Here is a 21,604-nt window from a genome sequence, read left to right on the forward strand (position 1 = left end):
AAAAAAGAAAAAGAACCAGGTGAAATTAATATCTAATTATTGTCATTCCAACATGCAATCAATGTAAGAATTATTCATGATATATTTTACTTTCTTTTTCTCGTACTGAGTCTTTGAAATCAGTGAGTATTTTTCATTCACATCATGTCTCGATCTAGGTGACCACATCCAAATACTAGACGGTCACATGTGACCGGTGGCCGCCACACTGGACAGGGTAGATCCAGAGATGGTATATTCAGCCCCATATTTGTAATTAAGGTAAGTAGTTCTCTTAAACTCTGTGTTGTATATATGCAGTCAGCCTTTTTTTTTTTTAACATATTTATTGTAGTATAATTGCTTTACATTGTTGTGTTAGTCAGCCTTGTAGGAAATAATTTCTATACCATTAAAGCTAACGTTAAGAATCTGGCTTCAGGAATTGGTAAACTTCATACAATGTCGGCTTCTGGGCAAATATCTCCTCATCACGTTACCTCAGTGCTGCAGCACATGTGACAATGATCTTTAAACTCTCCCAGGCGTCATTGTCAGGCATTTTGTTGCAGCCCGGGCTCATTCTGTCACTAAAATCACCTCTAAAGTCAGAGGAAAAATTAAGTGATTTTATCTATAAGTAATTTAGAAGTACTTACTATAAAAAAGAGAAGATGTATAAAAATAGAAATGCTTAAAAACAATAATGCTTTTATTGACATAAATTTTCATTTAAAAATGTCTCTAAAATTGTTGATATTGAAGTTCGGAACTCACAGAGTAGTGTGTATTTAATATTGCATTTAACTTCTTGTATCATGTTCTTATGTTCTCTTTAATACTTGGAGTAGATGACTGAATATTGATGAATGTTTCATATTAAATCACTCCTTTAGAGTAAATGGCAAATTATTATTCAATCAGCACTGATTAAACATCTAACTAAATATGTAATATATGAATATATATGCATATTTAAATATATATCCCATTTAAATTAAGGTAAAAACAATATATATATATATATATATATATATATATGATATATGTGTGTATATGTTTGTATATATATTTTAAATACATCTGTCTAAAATGTAAGTGAAAATGATAGTAAGAAATAGGACAAAGATAAGAAATGAGATGTAAAACCTCCAAATCACCAGAGAAAAATAAAAGCAAGGACAACCTGATCAATCCACTGAAAGAGAAAAAAAGACTTTTTGAAAAAGGATGAAGAAAAAAAAGAATAAAAGCTTAATAACAGAACATTTTAAGTAAGATGTCAGAAAAAAGATTAAACACTTGAGGTTCAAAATAAATGGGAAGAACTTGATTAATAAACAAAGCCTCATAGATTAGGTGAAAAAGGCAAAGTTCAATGATATTATCTTTATAAACAGGAACGGTGACAATAAAGGGATGGAGAGAGATGCAAGCAGGAGAGTGCTGAGGCCAGCAGGAGCGGCACCCTTAACCCCAAGGAGAGAGGAATCGGGGTCAAAAGCAGTAAACTTGGTGAGGAAAAATATTTTATGTTAATAAAAGTTTCCTGCCTTTCATACATATGATTGTATTTAGAAGTAAACCTCTCAGAATCAGAATTTGTAGCAAATAGTCATTCCAACTCCAAACTGAGCAAAACCATCAAAATTGCTTTAAAAAGTAGCTGTGAGACAAATACAGATTTCATCTGCATTTTAAGAAACTGAATGCTCAGAAACCCATTATACAAAGGAATCTTTGAGCAAGCAACACACATGCATAACATCACAACAATGACCACAGAAGTGGATAAATTCTATTTTATCAGAGTTTGGGGTGCAGATAATGTTGGGTCCTCACATCTGGAAGAAATGGCATGGCCATAAATATGCTTCTGACCCTGTGGGATGTGGCAACCTGAATGTATGAAATTTTGACACATAATTTCACAAAATATAGAAAATTGCTGTAAAACTAGGGCATGATTGCAATTTAAGGGAAATGGTGCAGATAAATCTATTTTAGTGGATAAGCTTAGTAGATGCAAAATAAATATGCCAGTACTTCATTATTTATTCCTCTCAACTGGCCTAAATTAGAGTGGAAAATGCACACAATATCCAGCCTGCAATTGTACACAGAACTGAAAAAAATTTGTTTTCCCTAAGCCATTTTAGTATTTTGGAGAAATTTAATCCTACTGTATAACTAATTTCAAAGGCTCTTTCTGACTCAACTCCACTACATGATCTATTATGTATCTTTTTGTGTCACACATTACCTAGGCTCACCACTGAACGAAGTTCACAAATGCCCTTCGGATCAAGTGAGTCTCTCTGGATTCTAAGGTATTTTCATTCAGCAAAATTTAGGTTAGTGAATTGGACAGAAAGAGCTGCCTGTCATCACTACCAGACAAAAGGGCAAATGGGGATGAGCCCAACACAAAAGGCTGTGATACATTCCAATTCGGTAACTCTTGGTTTATTGAGCAATGTGATTAAGTCATGAGCAAGGCTTGTCTTTCTTGCAGCCGACACAACAGATAGATTAAGAAGGGGGCCTAAAAGTCTAAGTAAACTTTTACGATTCCAGACTCTCCTAAAATTCTACCTAAGTTGAGAAATCAATTCATAGATATTTATCCTAAGAAATGGGGAATTCAGTATAGTATTTCCTTTATTATATTAAATTTGCTAATTTATATAAAAAATAGTACACATTTTATCATGTCCTAGAGAAAATAAGACTTTTTTTTTAAAGGCAAAGAAACAAATTCCCTGATAAAATTCTATAAGTAGTGTTATCCACTTAAGATAAATGAACTCCTCTAAGTTTAGTTATTAGCTTGAAACAGGAGAAAGTACATTAAAAAGACAAAGGTGAATTTTGCCTGAGAAAAAAGCCCAACACATTTTCTAAGGAAACCATAAAAGTATGTACAGGTCCAGGGTCAAAGAGTGAAACAACTGATATTGTGTCTTTCAAGCATAAAACTCAAGAATAGAAAATTCTAGGTACTGAGATTTAAGAATATTTGCTTTCCTTGTCTCTTCTTGATGTTTTATGTTTTATTTTTCATAAGGATAATCAGAGACATGCTCAATAGACATTAAAACATTTTTTTTCTTTTCTTTCTTCCATTTTCCCCCATTCTTTATTTTTTCTTCAAGTATTAATTTAAGCTTTCTGATTAGTATTTGGATACATAAGGAGCTTTTTTTTTTGAATTTTATTTATTTTTATACAGCAGGCTCTTATTAGTTATCTATTTTATACACATTAGTGTATATATGGCAATCCCAATCTCCCAATTCATCACACCACCACCACCCCCCACCGCTTTCCCCCCTTGGTGTCCATACGTTTGTTCTCTACATCTGTGTCTCTATTTCTGCCTTGCAAACTGGTTCATCTGTACCATTTCTCTAGATTCCACAAATATGCATTAACATACGATATTTGTTTTTTTCTTTCTGACTTACTTCACTCTGTATGACTCTAGGTCCATCCACATCTCTACAAATGACCTAATTTCGTTCCTTTTTATGGCTGAGTAATATTCCATTGTATATATGTACCACATCTTCTTTATCCATTCGTCTGTCAATGGGCATTTAGGTTGCTTCCATGACCTGGCTATTGTAAATAGTGCTGCAGTGAACATTGGGGTGCATGTGTCTTTTGGAATTATGGTTTTATCTGGGTATATGCCCAGTAGTGGGATTGCTGGATCATATGGTAATTCTATTTTAAGCTTTTTAAGGAACCTCCGTACTGTTCTTCATAGTGGCTGTATCAATTTACATTCCCACCAACAGTGCAAGAGGGTTCCCTTTTCTCCACACCCTCTCCAGCATTTGTTGTTTGTAGATTTTCTGATGATGCCCATTCTAACTGGTGTGAGGTGATACCTCATTGTAGTTTTGATTTGCATTTCTCTAATAATTAGTGATGTTGAGCAGCTTTTCATGTGCCTCTTGGCGATCTGTATGTCTTCTTTAGAGAAATGTCTATTTAGGTCTTCTGCCCATTTTTGGATTGGGTTGTTAGCTTTTTTTAATATTGAGCTGCATGAACTGTTTATATATTTTGGAGATTAATCCTTTGTCATTTGCTTCATTTGCAAATATTTTCTCCCATTCTGAGGACTGTCTTTTCATCTTGTTTATGGTTTCCTTTGCTATGCAAAAGCTTTCAAGTTTAATTAGGTCCCATTTGTTTATTTTTGTTTTTATTTCCATTTCTCTAGGAGGTGAGTCAAAAAGGATCTTGCTGTGATTTATGTCATAGAGTGTTCTGCCTATGTTTTCCTCTAAGAGTTTTCTAGTGTCTGGCCTTACATTTAGGTCTTTAATCCATTTTGAGCTTATTTTTGTGTATGGCGTTAGGTAATGTTCTAATTTCATTCTCTTACATGTAGCTGTCCAGTTTTCCCAGCACCACTTATTGAAGACACTGTCTTTTCTCCATTGTATATCATTGCCTCCTTTGTCCTAGATTAGTTGACCATAGGTGCATGGGTTAATCTCTGGGCTTTCTATCTTGTTCCATTGATCTATATTTCTGTTTTTGTGCCAGTACCATACTGTCTTGATTACCGTAGCTTTGTAGTATAGTCTGAAGTCAGGGAGTCTGATTCCTTCAGCTCTGTTTTTTCCCCTCAAGATTGCTTTGGCTGTTGGGGATCTTTTCTGTCTCCATACAGATTTTAAGATATTTTGTTCTAGTTCTGTAAAAAATGCCATTAGTAATTTGATAGGGATCACATTGAATCTGTAGATTGCTTTGGGTAGTATAGTCATTTTCACAATATTGATTCTTCCAATCCACGAACATGGTATATCTCTCCATCTGTTTGTGTCATCTTTGATTTCTTTCATCAGTGTCTTATAGTATTTTGAGTACAGGTCTTTTACCTCCTTAGGTAGGTTTATTCCTAGGTATTTTATTCTTTTTGTTGCAATGGTGAATGGGATTGTTTCCGTAATTTCTCTTTCTGATCTTTTGTTTTTAGTGTATAGGAATGCAAGAGATTTCTGTGCATTAATTTTGTATCCTGCAACTTTACCAGATTCATTGATTTGTTCTAGTAGTTTTCTGGTGGCATCTTTAGGATTATCTATGTATAGTATCATGTCATCTGCAAACAGTGACAGTTTTACTACTTTTCCAATTTGGATTCCTTTTATTTCTTTTTCTTTTCTGATTGCTATGGCTAGGATGTCTAAAACTGTGTTGCATAAGAGTGGTGAGAGTGGATATCCTTGTCTTGTTCCTGATCTTAGAGGAAACACTTTCAGTTTTTCACCATTGAGAATGATGTTTGCTGTGGGTTTGTTGTATATGGCCTTTATTATGTTGAGGTAGTTTCCCTCTATGCTCACTTTCTGGAGAGTTTTTATCATAAATGGGTGTTGAATTTTGTAAAAGCTTTCTCTGCATCTATTGAGATGGTCATGTGGTTCTTATTCTTCAATTTGTTAATATGGTGTCTCACATTGATTGATTTGCATATATTGAAGAATCCTTGCATCCCTGGGATAAATCCCACTTGATCATGGTGTATGATCCTATTAATGTGTTGTTGGATTCTGTTTGCTAGTATTTTGTTGAGGATTTTTGCATCTATATTCATCAGTGATATTGGTCTGTAATGTACTTTTTTTTAGTACCTTTGTCTGGTTTTGGTATCAGGGTGATGGTGGCCTCATAGATTGAGTTTGGGAGTGTTCCGTCCTCTGCAATTTTTTGGAAGAGTTTGAGAGGGATGGGTGTTAGCTCTTCTCCAAATGTTTGATAGAATTCACCTGTGAAGCCATCTGGTCCTGGACTTTTTTTGTTGGAAGATTTTTTTTAATAGAAATCCATTTTTAATTTATTTTATTTTTGTCTGTGTTGGGTCTTCATTGCTGCACGCAGGCTTTCTCTAGTTGTGTGGAGTGGGGGCTACTCTTCTCTGCAGTGCACGAGCTTCTCATTGTGGTGGCTTCTCTTGTTGAGGAGCACGGGCTCTAGGCACACGGGCTCAGTAGTTGTGGCTCACGGGCTTAGTTGCTCCATGGCATGTGGGATCTTCCAGGACCAGGGCTCTAAACCCATGTCCCCTGCATTGGCAGGTGGATTCTTAACCACTGTGCCACCAGGGAAGCCCTTGTTGGAAGATTTTTAATCACAGTTTCAATTTCATTACTTTTGATTAGTCTGTTCATATTTTCTATTTCTTCCTTGTTCAGTCTTGGAAGCTTATACCTTTCTAAGAATTTGTCCATTTCTTCCAGGTTGTCCATTTTATTGGCATAGGGTTGCTTGTAGTAGTCTCTTAGGATGCTTTGTATTTCTGCAGCGTCTGTTGTTAACTTCTCCTTTTTCATTTCTAATTTTATTGATTTGAGTCCTCTCCCTCTTTTTCTTGATGAGTCTGGCTAATGGTTTATCGATTATGTTTATCTTCTCAAAGAACCAGCTTTAAGTTTTATTGATCTTTGCTATTGTTTTCTTTGTTTCTATTTCATTTATTTCTGCTCTGATCTTTATGATTTCTTTCCTTCTACTAACTTTGAGTTTTGTTTGTTCTTCTTTCTCTAGTTCCTTTAGGTGTAAGGTTAGATTTTTTATTTGAGATTTTTCTTGTTTCTTGAGGTAGGATTGTATTGCTATAAACTTCCCTCTTAGAACTGCTTTTGCTGCATCCCATAGGTTTTGGATTATCGTGTTTTCATTGTCATTTGTCTCTAGATATTTTTTGATTCCCTCTTTGATTTCTTCAGTGACTTCTTAGTTATTTAGTAATGTATTGTTTAGCCTCCATGTGTTTGTGTTTTTTACGTTTTATTCACTGTAATTTATTTCTAATCTCATAACGTTGTGGTCAGAAAAGATGCTTGATATGATTTCAGTTTTCTTAAATTTACCGAGGCTTGACTTGTGACCCAAGATGTGATCTATCCCGGAGAATGTTCCATGTGCATTTGAGAAGAAAGTGTAATCTGTTGTTTTCCTATGGAATGTCCTATAAATATCAATTAAATCTATCTGGTCTATTGTGTCATTTAAAGTATTTGTTTCCTTATTAATTTTCTGTCTGGATGATCTGTCCATTGGTGTAAGTCAGGTGTTAAAGTCCCCCACTATGATTGTGTTACTGTCGATTTCCTTTTTATAACTGTTAGCATTTGCCTTATGTATTGAAGTGCTTACTATGTTGGATGCATATATATTTATAATTGTTATATCTTCTTCTTGGATTGATCCCTTGATCCTTATGTAGTGTCCTTCCTTGTCTCTTGTAACATTCTGTATTTTAAAGTATATTTTATCTGATACAAGTATTGCTACTCCAGCTTTCTTTTGATTTCCATTTGCATGGAGTACCTTTTTCTATCCCCTTTCAGTCTGTATGTGTCCCTAGGTCTGAAGTGGGTCTCTTGTAGACAGTGTACATATCCATTTAGCAAGCCTGTGTGTTTTGGTTGGAACATTTAATCCATTCACATTTAAGGTAATTGTTGGTATGTATGTTCCTATTACCATTTTCTTAATTGTTTTGGGTTTGTTTTTGTAGGTCCTTTTCTTCTCTTGTGTTTCCCACTTAGAGAAGTTCCTCTAGCATTTGTTGTAGAGCTGGTTTGGTGGTGCTGAATTCTCTTAGCTTTTGCTTGTCTGTAAAGCTTTTGATTTCTCCATCAAATCTGAATGAGATCCTTGCCGGGTAGAGTAATCTTGGTTGTAGGTTCTTGCCTTTCATTACTTTAAATATATCATGCCACTCCCTTCTGGCTTGTAGAGTTTCTGCTGAGAAATCAGCTGTTAACCTTATGGGAGTTCCCTTGTATGTTATTTGTCATTTTTCCTTTTGCTTTTAATAATTTTTGTTGCTTTTAATAATTTTTCATTGTCTTTAATTTTTGTCAGTTTGATTACTATGTGTCTCAGCATGTTTCTCCTTGGGTGTATCCTGCCTGGGACTCTGCACTTCCTGGACTTGGGTGGCTATTTCCTTTCCCATGTTAGGGAAGTTTTTGACTATAATCTCTTCAAATATTTTCTCAGGTCCTTTCTCTCTCTCTTCTCCTTCTGGGACCCCATAATGTGAATGTTGGTGCGTTTAATGTTGTCCCAGTGGTCTCTTAGTCTGTCTTCATTTCTTTTCATTCTTTTTTCTTTATTCTGTTCCATGTCAGTGATTTCCACCATTCTGTCTTCCAGGTCAATTATCCGTTCTTCTGCCTCAGTTATTCTGCTATTGATTCCTTCTAGTGTATTTTTCATTTCAGTTATTGTATTGTTCATCTCTGTTTGTTTGTTCTTTAATTCTTCTACATCTCTGTTAAACATTTCTTGCATCTTCTCAATCTTTGCCTCCATTCTTTTTCCAAGGTCCTGGATCATCTTCACTATCATTATTCTGAATTCTTTTTCTGCAAGGTTGCCTATCTCCACTTCATTTAGTTGTTTTTCTGGTGTTTTATCTTGTTCCTTCGTCTGGTACGTAGTCCTCTGCCTTTTCATTTTGTCTGTCTTTCTGTGAATGTGGTTTTCGTTCCACAGGCTGCAGGACTGTAGTTTTTCTTGCTTCTGCTGTCTGCCCTCTGGTGGATGAGGCTATCTCACATAAGGAGCTTTTAATGTCTTTTTAAAACAAACAACTGCAACTCAGAAAATTTACCTTTGCAAATATCTCATCTTGAGACTAGAGTTAAAGTTTTCTGTATGGATCCCAGTGATAAATTCCCAGCTGGAATTCCTACCACAGATGCTGCCACTTCAGACCATTAGAGCAATCTTAATTTTTAGAAACATTTTAATGCATATAACAAATTTAATTATTATAAAATACACTCACTGAAGAAAATTTCAAAAGTACAGAACATAAAGGGAAACAAAACATATACAATTCCACAACCCCAAATATTTTGGTCATTCTCTCCATGATGCACACAGTATAATTAATTTTTATATAGCTAGAATTGTACTGCAGACACAATTAGCATAAACCTTAACAGTACACTGTAAGTGGACCTCTCTATTCCTACAGATTCTTCAGGGTTGCATAGTATTCCACTGAATGGATGAACCAAGCTTTACTCAACTCAGCCCCTGATGTTGGCCTGTTGTCTAGGACAAGATTGTTAAATGTTGAGAAAATTCTTATAAGAACAGCAGAAAACTATATGGGCTTAGGAGAAATAGGAGAAATAGGAGGTGACAACCTTAACAATGCAACTGCAGAACCAGCCCCAAACTGGTCCTATCCTGTTTCTAACACAATATTGAGTTGTTTTTTAGAGACAACAGAACAAAACCACAAGTCATGCAGCCAAAACATGAACAGAGAGGAAATTTTGACCTCAAATAACACCTAGAGCCAAAGTTTCTCCCCGCAGGGACCAAAGAACCAGGACATGACCAGAACCTGGACACCAGAGCCCTTTCAGAAATGAAGGGTCTGCTGTCCAGGAGATCTGGTGCTGAAGCCCCTTCACACACCTTACCATAAACGGCCACTTCCAAAGCCGTCCCACTGAAACCTGCCCCACCCCTCACAGTGCTTCTGCACACCAACCCTCCTTCCCTAACTCATACAGGTGTGACCCAGATCAAGGACACACATTTGAGCTTTGTCTTCTTGCCAGTTGACCTTGAAGTAAAGCTCTTTCTCTTCTCAAGAGCTGATGCCATAGTTCTGGCTTCTGTGTGCATCAGGCAGTGACATCCCTTGGCTCAGTAACAACAAGAGACCCCCAGATTTCATTTCTCCAGCCCCTGAGTCAGTGGAGAATGGGATATGTTTCCATGGACCACAGCCGAGCATCCCCCGGGCCCCACCCCAGACCCATTCATAGTTTAAGAAGCTTTGCTTCGTGCAACAGAGGAAGTTATGTAATTGGTGATGCTGAGTGCTATTTTCAAACAATATAAACAGCTGCCTTTGGATAGGATTCTTGAAATCATTCCCAGTGGTGATGCTGTTTTCCAGTATTTCAGGCTAGACATAGGAAGTGGGAGTTGAGGTTTGGACTATCTCAGAGAAAAGTTGGATTGAGATAGAAGGTAACTGTCATGGAAATGGATTTTTTTTTTTTTGGAATTCTAATAAATTTTATTTTTTCTTAGTTTTTAAAATTTTTTATACAATTTTTAAAGGTTACTTTCCATTTACAGTTGGAAATAGATTTTTTATTAGCCAAATCTTCAAATCTGTATTCTGTGATTTCTACTCTAGCTTTCAGTTCAGAAAGCCTCTTTCCAGACAGAGATGAGAGATTCTGCAGAGATCTTATAGTTACATTTACATTTTGGGTGAGAGGACCCAGCTGCCCTGTGTCTACACTCTGTACCCACAGACACTGTGTCATTTAGAGCCAAGTTTGTGGTACTTTGTTATGCAACAATAGATAGTAAGACAGACGTCATGATGGTTTTGGAAGCAGGCCATGGGGAGGCTGAGAGAATTTGGGGGAGTATAAGAGAGAAAGCCTGAACTACCTTGAGCAACAGTTATTAGAGACATGGCCTTGGACCCTGTTGTTGAGGACCTAACAGAAGTGAGGAGTGTTTTATTGTAAACTAGAAGAAGGGGTGTCCTTGTATGCAGGGACAGAAAGCTTAGCAGAACTGTCTCCTGTCATTTCAGGGGAAGCAGGACTTGTAAGTGACTAACTCGTCATTGTGGCCAGACACGGGGCTTCCAAGCAAAGTGTGGAAGGTGCTAACTGGTTCCTGCTCATAGTGAAACACAGGAGGAGAGATGGGTACTGAGAGAAGAACCATCAGACAAAACAGAACCAGGACTTGATGATTCTGAAAATCCTCAGCCTCTCCAGATGGCAAAGGTGGTAAAATTAAGAGATTTATTGTCAGGAAAATGTCTCAAGGAAAAGCAGAGGGTGTGACTTCAGAAGGATGAAAAGTTCAGAATACTCACTCACACAAAAGACACTTTGGTGCCCCACAGACCCTCCCCATTCAGCTGGCTGGCCTCTGTCCTTTGACCATGCTCAGGGGCCACGGAACAGGAGGGATGATCTCAGGGCGTGAACACCCCTCAGATGTCTGAGGGGGTGAACCCACCAAAATCCACAGAAGGCTCATACAGTATCTGAGAAACACTATTTTAGTGGAAACACTGTCAGCTTAGACTAACAGGGACAAAGAATAAAAATGAAGGTGGATGGCAGACTTTCAAACACTTCTGGCAGAAAACAGGCTGATGAAACCGCTCACCTGCCAGTACCTTCCATGAGAAAGGAAGGATGGCTCAGAGGGCAGAACCCGAGACTCAGAAGGCAGAGCCAGGGCCACAGGATCTTGTACTCAGGCCTTGAAACTGAAGCCCCTCCCAACGTTAGCCTGGTGGAATTTCAGAGCCTCTCGGGGTCAGTGCCACCCACCTGTGTGCCTCTCCCGTGTCCCCATTTGGAGTGAGGGTGTGTGTAGCTGCTGTCCTACCATTGTACTCAGGGTGTGATGGGGTAGACAGCTTGTCTCTTTCATTTGCAGGCTCTCAGATCAAGAGATGTTGAACCCCAGGAACTTGCTCAGGGGCCACATCTGGACCTGGACTTGACTTAGGTGATAAGAGTTTGGACTTTGAGTTGAATGGGATGAGACTTTTCAAGGGGTGACTGTATCTTACAGGTGTCAGGATAGAATCACTGGGGCCAGTGGGAGGATTCTGGTGGATGGCCTACAAGGCGGTTCCCACGATCCTGACTTCTTCTGTTCATGGTTTCCGGTAATCCCCGCTCCTTGAGGGGATTACAGGAAACCATGAATACAATACAGTAAGTCCAGTACATACAAACCTTCAAGTTGCGAACTTTCAAAGATGTGAACGTGCGTTCCATCAATGTCAGGCGTGAGTGAAATTGCAGCTTGCCCTCCGTCTCCTACTGTTGATAATCCTTCAGCTCTACCATCTCCCACCTCCTCTCCCTCCTCCAGTCAGTAACTCTTCTTGCCTGTTCACTCGATGCCAGCCCCTGTGTGCCAGCTGTTGTACTGTATTACTGTACTTTTCAAGGTACTGTGCTGTAAGATTAAAAGTGTTTATTTTTTGTGTTTGTTTTTTTATGTACATATTATTTGTGTGAAAAGTATTATAAACCTATTACAGCACAGTACTATATAGCACTGTTAGTGCGTACCTAGGCTAACTGTGTTAGTTGGGCACCTAAGCTAACTTTGTTGGACTTACGAACAAATTGGACTTATGAATGCGCTCTCAGAATGGAACTCGTTCATATGTAGGGGACTTACTCTATAGCAAAAGTGGTCAGATGTCACCTCCATGATTAGTTCTCAAAGGCCGGTTTCCAGCTCACTCAGCCTCTCTTGCGGCCTCACTCTGTGGGTGGACGGCCGCCATGTGTGAGCTGCCCTGTGGAGGCCCACACGACAAGGACAGAGGCCTTTAGCCCATGGTCAGCAAGGAGCTGGGGTTCTCCATCCAACATCCCGAGAGGAATTGCATCTTGACGATCCCATAAATGAACTTGAGTGAATCTCCCCCATTTGAGCCTTCAGACAAGACCTCAGCCCAGGCAAACCTTGTTTGCAGTCTCGTTGGATGCCTTGAACCAGAAAACACAGCTAAGCTGCACCTGCATTCCTGACCTCCAGAAACTCTTAGAAAACAGATGTTTCCCGTTTGAAGCTGCTAAGTTTTGGGATACGGTGTGTGTAGCAATAGAAAACCAATAAGGCCTGTAAAATGATATTTCTTGCACACTTGAATTTGTGGCCTGAAATTCAAACATATTATAGTATGCATAATTTCACTGCTAACCATATATGTTTACCCCTAAAACACTTGCAGTAAAAGGAAGACTTATGATTTGCTTTCATAGATCCCGTGGTGTCTTTCCCATAGCTACTATTTATTTAAAAACTCAGGGATCCCACTCCTTATTTGAAACTTGCTAGCTCACCCACTTTATTTTGTTCTGATTAAAACATCTCCTATTTTATTCATTTAAAAATACTTCCTATTTAAAAATTTCAGACTTACAAGAAGTTGCAAAAACAGTACAGGTTTTGTACCCTCTCCCAGTTTCCCCTGTGATAACATCATACATAACTGTAATTCATCATAAACATCATCTGCTCTATTTTTTGAATAGAAGAATAAGTCTATCTGGCAGGTTTATAAGTAGGAGTTCACCCTCCATGAAAAGTCTCTCTGTCACTGGAGCCTTCCCCCAAATGTGGCTTTGGATCGTCATTTTTCTCTTGTTTAACAGAAATTATTCCAAAGATTGATGGGAACCAATACCTCTGTGCAGGCCTTACACTAGGCTGAATCCCACAAAATTGCCCACATTGGACCACTTTTTACCTAAACCGTGGAACTTCACAAGGTACAAGCTGATAGGAAGATGATTCTACTACTTCCCAGGCCTCGGGTCATCACTGGTCAGTGGTGCTAGATATGCCCATCCTCAGCCTCCAACCCGCTCTCGGGTCTCCCCCACCCCCGTGACCCTCACAACCAGGATGCTTCTTGGAGGAAACCGGGCATGGATGGTGTTTCCAGCAGGTTCTCCATCTTGGGGTCTCTGGTTTATGCGCCCAGTGAAAGGAGCACTTCCTGGCACTGTGTCCTTCCAGGCTGAAGGGAGAACGACTTTGCTGCTCCAGGTCAGTGTTTATGCTGAGGCTCTAGAGCAGAGTTCCCGGGTTCTTCACAATTTTACTGACTTTCAGTCCTCTGTCAGCCTTGGCTTTCCAGCCGTAGATCCAGGCTCAGTGTGTCTCTTATTTGGCATCCTGATTGCTTTGGGTGCTTTTGTACAGGGAGCAGAGTTGTGTGAAGATTTTACATAGTTAAATGAGAGAGACAGAGACAGCAGAGAGAGCTGGGGAGGGGGTGAAGGACAGAGAGACAGAGACAGGGAGAGACAGGAGAGAGGGCTGGGGAGGGGGTGAGAGAGAGACAGAGACAGAGAGAGACAGGAGAGAGCTGGGGAGGGGGTGAGAGACAGAGAGATGGAGACAGAGAGAGACAGGAGAGAGCGCTGGGAAGGGGATGAGAGACAGAGAGAGACAGGAGAGAGAGTTGGGGAAAGGGTGAGAGAGAGACAGAGAGAGACAGGACAGAGGGCTAAGGAGGGGATGAGAGACAGAGACAGGAGAGAGCTGAGGAGGGGGTGAGAGACAGAGACAGAGAGACAGAGACAGAGGGAGACGCAGAGAGAGACTCCTACGTGTCCACCTTACAAGGAAAAGCCTGTTCCCAGATGCCCAGCAAATGGGTCTCCTTGCCCTCTTCCTCTCCAGTCTTGGTTCCTATCTGTTTATTTACCAGACCATGCAAACTTCGGTGTTTTAATGGACTTTTCTCTTGTTTCGCTATATAACAACTCTTTCCTGTAAACTTAGGGTTAGACCTGCTGCTCTCAGATCACTCTGGCGCTCATGCACATGGAGGGAAATGACATAGGAGTGAGTCTTTGCACCGGATTGCAAGTTCTGAAATTGCACAACCGAATTTCACCACCACATTTTGTGCGGCAAAATGTTGCACTTTGTTTGGGGAAGATCTGCATCTTAATGAACTAAAATTTTGCCTTTTTAAAGATAAAGTTTTAAAGTGGCAACTTGCATCTCAGTGGGGCTTTGGAATCAGTCTTGGGCTTTAACCCCGACTCAGTCCCAATGATGACTTTGGATGTGACCTAACTGCTCTGAACCAAGTCTCCTTATCTGTAAAATGGGTCTGATTGTACCTACTGTGTGTGCCTCACTCGTAGCACTGTGATAAAAACAACTGAAATGACATATTTAAAAGTACACAGTACCAGTTACGTGTGAAACACTAGAAAAAATTCTATAACTGAATTTCACTTATTAATATAAATTGTAGTATATGACATAGTATGTTGTTGTTTAAACTTGATGAAGTAATATTTGTAATGGGCTGGTGAAAGGGAACAATTGTAAAGGTTTATAAAGTATTTTGCTGTGGTGAAATGAAACGCTTTGCCATCAAGACAGATGATGGAGTAGAAGTATATTCACTGCTGTGGGGAGGGTCTCAGTATGGGCAGGGGCGGAGTGAGGGGGTCCTCAGGCTTCCTGGTTCCACCCAGAGGGACGTCACGGGGCAGGAGCAGGAAGAAACGCTCTCTGTCCTCAGAGAGCAGGACGGAAAAGTGAAGACCATCTCATGCTTTTTATTTTATCTTGCTTTATCTTATCTTATTTTATCTTTATTCTATTCTATTCTGTTCTATTCTTGCTCTACAGAGAGTGCTTCTTGTGAAGATAAGGACCCAAGCTCGCAGGGCCATGCTTTCCTAGGGCAGCTTTCCAAGTCCATCTTTTCTTCAAAGAAGAAAGGCATTCCCATGGTGAATGGCCAAGAGTCCACTTGCCCAAAGTCCCCTGAGACTGGAAAAGGAGGAATTAGAAATATCAGTGGGGAAGAAATATTACTCAAAAATTTTGCCGAGATACTTGGTGAGTTATTTGGAAACATCCATCTAAATACCCTATGACATTTAACAGCATCAAAGGACCGTGCTGCAGTTCACGTGCCACGTCACATCTGGTCTCACATCCCCTGTTCTCTTTCCTTCCAGATCCTTGCGTTGTCTAGACCAGCTGTCCCAAAGAACTTTCTGTGATGCTGGAAATGTTCTGTGTCTACACTGTCCCAGACAAAATCCATTGGCCACATGTGCTACTGAGCACTTGAAATATGGCCAGTGTAACTAAGGACCTGAATGTTTCATTTCATTTCATTTTAATTAATTTAAAGTTAAAGCCACATGTGGATGGTGGCTACTGTTTGAGACAGAACAGGTCTACATGCCGCTGGAAAAACTGTTTATTATCCTGTGTCTCCTGAGCAGATCATTTCCTAAATGGTCTCTACTTATTTAATGGCTTTGCCACATTAATGTTCTGAGTTTTTGCTGGGGACTGCACTGTGAGGTTGATTCCACAGTTCCTCTTAAATGAAACACCTACAGGGTTGTTTTTTTTTTTTTTTTGGCACATATTTGACCCTTTATTTTATTTTTTTAACATCTTTATTGGAGTATAATTGCTTTACAATGGTGTGTTAGTTTCTGCTTTATAACAAAGTGAATCAGTTGTACATATACATATGTTCCCATATCTCTTCCCTCTTGTGTCTCCCTCCCTCCCACCCTCCCTATCCCACCCCTCTAGGTGGTCACAAAGCACAGAGCTGATCTCCCTGTGCTATGTGGCTGCTTCCCACTAGCTATCTATTTTACGTTTGGTAGTGTATATATGTCCATGCCACTCTCTCACTTTGTCACATCAAAAAATCTAGAAACAATAAATGCTGGAGAAGGTGTGGAGAAAAGTGAACCCTCTTGCACTGTTGGTGGGAGTGTAAATTGATACAGCCACTATGGAGAACAGTATGGAGGTTCCTTAAAAAACTAAAAATAGAACTACCATACGACCCAGCAATCCCACTACTGGGCATAAACCCTGAGAAAACCATAATTCAAAAAGAGTCATGTACCACAATGTTCATTGCAGCTCTATTTACAATAGCCAGGACATGGAAGCAACCTAAGTGTCCATCAACAGATGAATGGATAAAGAAGATGTGGCACATATATACAAATGAATGTTACTCAGCCATAAAAGGAAACAAAACTGAGTTATTTGTAGTGAGGTGGATGGACCTAGAGTCTGTCCTACAGGGTTTTAAACTTGGAACTTGTTAACAAGAGCCCTTGCCTATCCTGAGAGGTGTGAATCAAGAACAAGTCTGTCATTTAGCTGAAAGGATCTTGTGAAGTCTCAGGCTTAGGTGCCCAGAGCCACGACTGAAGTGATGCTTGCTCTTGCCTGAATCCAAATAGCAGTGCCCCCTTCCTCCTGGAATCTGTTGTGTATATCACCATGCTGCTGCTGCTGTTATTTTGGTGGTGTGGCTGTCCCCTGAAGCCTAGGGCTGCTGGACCCCTCTCAGGAGCTCTCCTGAGAGCCCAGCGCCTTCGGTGGGGCGGGTTCATCAGGGCTGCAATGGGTAGGCCAGGTTGATGCTGCTCTACCTTTGCTGGCGAGCACAGATCCCCACAGAGATGCTGTGGGGCTTGGGCTCTGCTCCCTGTACAAAGGTACCGAACGCAATCGGAGGCTGGACAAGATGCACAAGTGGACAAACAACGTCCCAGAACCTGGGCGGAATCCACAGCAAGAGCATAAATAGTAAGTTACACACAAGTAGTCTCTCCTAGAGAATTAAGTGATCCCTGGTGGATCTGTGCGCCTGGGCCCCGGTGTGATCCTCGAAAGACACACCACCCTTTGCTTTTCCCCACGTTTTGGATCATTTTCCTGAATAGTCACTGTCACTGTCTTACACACGAGGGAGCACACTTTGCGAGATGAGGTCGCCTCACTGCCGTGATCACACCAGCGACTCAGCCAGCGAATCCAAGCCCATTTCAAGGTGAGTCTGAATTTAGAGCCAACGTCTTGGCTAAATACCTTCCTTCAGTTCTTCAGTTTTCAGACTTCTCACAATAGCGGTTTATTATTTATTGTTGCCTGTGCCATTAACAGAGTGAGGCAGAATGAATTAAATAAGTTGAAGGGCTATCATTTCCCTTTTACCTTTAGAATGACCACTAAATACAAGGAATGCGACCCTGTTTCCAGCAAATCCTACATATGGGGTTAAATATTTGTGATTTTGACAATTTGCAAGGGTCCCAGATGCCAGGACGGGCGATGATGTTATCTGCACTGGATCCTAACGGATGCGTTGTGTACGGAGGCCGGTCTCCCGGCCCCAAGGTGAGCCTGGGGTGAAGGACACCACGGGCTTGTCAGTCTTCCCTCCTCATTCCTCACGCATGTTGGGAGGACCCTTGTGAAGCTGGGGACCCACGAGTCTCCTGAGGCAAAGTTGCTTGTGAACGTCAAGGGTCCGATCTGCTCTAGGACACGGCTGCCCGCCAGGCATCAGAGGTCACTGGTTTGCTCCGACGTTCACACTTTCCCAAATAGACCATCCTAGCACAGACCAAGAATCCGTGAACGTCAGGGAGCCTCCCGGTTTCCAGGGCTCTGGGGATCCCCGATAGTCTCCAAGGACCAGAATGCAGTCAGTTCCCAGGCAATCCGGCACAACCCTCAGCAATGAATCTCCCACTGTTGGCAGGTTTTCTCCCACCCTTGGGTTCCCGTGCATTGTTGCAGCCTCCTGTCTGGCCTCAGCCCTTCTTCACAGACATTGATTCAATAAACACATAGGGACAATTGCTGGTGACAGTGGGGTTACAAGGATGAACGGGACGTGAGGCCTGACCTAAAGGAGCCCACCGTCTGGAGGCCAACAGACCTCATGTATGAGGGCTAGAGCTCCAGGGCCGGGATCTCCCGAGCACTTTCTCCCATCCCTCCTCACATGGTGGGATTGCCCTTTCTTAAGCACGTGGGCGCCTGCATAAAGACCCTGGACCCAACTCCAACGTGTGTGGGGCGGGGGAATTCCCACAGCACCAGGCACTTCCTGGACACCAGCTGAGGGTCCTACGGTTTAACTCAGTTCTGACACTGTCTACCTGGAGGCAGGATCAGATGCCACAGGTGAAGGGCTCAGTCCCACAAGACCACCCTCCACTTGAGGGGCCAGTCCCAAGCCCAGACTATTACCTGTGCTTCTAACCAACTGGCTATAAATCAGAGGTGCCCACAACCCCTCCTTGGGCTTGATTCATTGGTTAGAAGAGCTCACAAAACTCAGAGACATTTTACTGACTGAGTTACTGACTTATTATAAAAGGATATAAGGGATACAGATGGACATCCAGATGGAGGAGATGCATAGGACAAGGTTGGGGAAAAGTTGTGAGGCTCCCATTCTTTTTCTGGGTGCTGCCATCCCCTCAGCCTCCACGTGGTCACCAACCCAGAAGCTCTCTGAACCCCGTTTTCTTGGGATTTTATGGAGGCTTCATGGCACAGGCAGAATGGAGTCAATCGTTGGCTATTGTGATAGATTCAACCTCCAGCCCCTCTTTCCTTCTGGGAAATCGGGGGGAAGAGGGGTGGGACTGAAAGTTCCAACTGTCTAATCACATGGTTGGTTCTCCTGGCAACCAGCCCTATCCTTAGATGGGACCCCAAAAGTCACCTTCCCTGAAGGGTTTTCTGGAGCTGATCCCATTGCTTTTATCGCTCAGGACAGCCCAAGGGTTTCGGGATCTGTGAGCCAGGGATGGTGCATGAAGACCAATCATGTATGAGAAACGTGCGTGGTCATTCAGGTGAATGAGCAAAAGTATATATGTGTTTCTTATGAATCACAATATCACAGTATCTGCACCAGCCTTACTAGCCAACCCTTATGTACCGTTGCCTTCCCACAAACTGCCAGCCCCGGACATTGACTCCCTTTCCTAGGTCTTGGCCTTTCTCATTAAATTGATCTTTCTTTGTGTGGATGGTTCAACAGCCCCCAAGCCTCACTGTTTCTTGGGAGGTGGGGTGGTTCTCTCCTTTCTATGAAGTCCCTTGTGCCACGTAAAACTTTTAACACCAAATAAAATTGTGTGCCTTTTCTCCTGTTGACCTATTGTTAGCTTATTTCACAGACTCAGCCACTGAACTTACGTGGGTAGAGGCCTATTTTTCCTTCCCTACAGACATCAGGCATCTTGGTTCCAGGGACCCGGAGGCCCCGGGTGAAGGGCCAGTGGAAAGATGAATCACTCCTGAGCAGGTGAGCTCCCGAGACCCCTTGCTCAGGCCAGGGGGAAGCTCCACAGAGGTCGAGGTGGGATCCCAGGTAGGGGTCGGATAGGAGCACCCATCAAGTTAGAAGAGTTCTGGGCTAGAGTGAGGACCCCCCTCTGGGTGGGGGAGGTCCCTGCACTTGGTGTTGACAGAGTTTATGCCAGAACTGATTTCAGGAGGCATAACCTCTGAATAACAGATTTTAAGGGTATTGAACATCAAACTATAAGCTAATGATACTTAGAGAGCACATTTCCAGCCTTAACATGCTAAGGGACCAGTTCAGTTTTCACTGCCTCAAGGCTCCGTTTGTCCTTGTCGCAGTGGCCAGCTGGGCTCAGGGGGCAGAAACGCTCTCCCCTGGCAGGTGCTGTGAGACCCGGTCCTGCAAGCAGGGGGTTGGCGGCTGCACTCTCTGCCTTCACCACTAGGGGGCGCGCATCTCCCGCTTTCCCTGGGGCTCTGGGTGGGCTCTGGAGTTGGCTGTATCCAGCCCTTTGCCTGTTTTTTTTGTTTGTTTTAAATTTCATTTGTGAGCTCATTTTTGTTTTATTTTATTTTTAAATTTTTATTGGAGTATAGTTGATTTACAATGTTGTGTTAGTTTCAGGTGTACAGCATAGTACTTCAGTTATAGGTATACAACGTATCTATTCTTTTTCAGATTCTTTTCCCATATAAGTTGTTACAGAGTATTGAGCAGAGCTCCCTGTGCTCTACAGCAGGTCCTTATTAGGTATCTATTTTACACATAGCAGTGTGTGTACGTGTCAACCCCAATCTCCTAAGTTATCACTTCCCCCTCCCCTCCTACGTTTCCCTTTTGGTAACCATCAATTTGATTTTGAGATCTGTGAGTCCATTTCTGTTTTGTAAATAAGTTCATTGGTATCATTTTTTAAATTAGATTCCACATATAAGCGATATCATATGGTATTTGTCTTTCCATTTGAAGTTTGATACTATTTTAAGGAATTCCAACTCAGATGTTAGAGAACGTTCAGCTAGTTTGCCACAAAACTCAAATATTGAGTTTCTTCCCTTTTGTATTTAAATTAAAAACAAACTATGCTTACTGAATTGGCTTTTAAAAATGCTCTGGCCTATAGTGTTACTGGGAGATTTCCAGCTGGATTGCTTTACTGATGCTGGCTTCTGTGTACACAGAAAGGGCCTCGAGTCCCTTCCAAGGGACCTGTTCTTTCCTAGGCCAAGCAGACGTGTGAACCGGTGGAGATGGGGGAAGGCGGGCAGTCGGTTCCTTCCACCCTTCCAGCCTCTGTGCTTTCCCAGCTCTGTCGCCTGCCAGAGTGTCCCCATGTCCTCAGCCCAGACACTGAACACACACACACACACACACACGGAACGGCTCCCTGGGAGGGCAGTGCACACGTACGCTCCTGACATCGAGCGTCTCCCTGAACCCCTCCCTCTGCTCTCAGGACGAGTATTTTCAACCTTGATTGTTACAGAGGAGGCAGGTTAGAGTGGGTGGCTAACCAAGGGGTCCCCCCCGCCCCCCAGCACACACAGAGGCCTTGACTTGGTCCATTTGCAGCAGGGCCACAGAGAGGCCTGGGCCTTCGGGAGGCTGCTGCTGGCTGACGTGGCCGCGGTCCACCCTGGGAGGCCCCCAGTTCTCGGGTGAAACCTTCCAGAGCTCCCAGAGCTGCGTCCCGTCCCACCCTGGAGTCCGGCGGAGATGAGCACACACCATCAAAGGAAGAGCTGGATGGTTCGAGCTGGCGTTTGTCTTCCAACAGAGATGCAAGGACTTTAGCCAAAGTCCAGGGACGGAGGAGCCAGGCCCGGGGAGGAAACTGCCATGCAAATCCCTCCTGGAGGCCTGGGTGGCACAGCGTGTGGATGTGTGGAAATCGCTTTCACGAGGAACATTTCTCTAACTGCA

Source organism: Balaenoptera ricei, chromosome 9, assembly GCF_028023285.1.
Source record: "Balaenoptera ricei isolate mBalRic1 chromosome 9, mBalRic1.hap2, whole genome shotgun sequence".
Taxonomy (NCBI): Eukaryota; Metazoa; Chordata; class Mammalia; order Artiodactyla; family Balaenopteridae; genus Balaenoptera; species Balaenoptera ricei.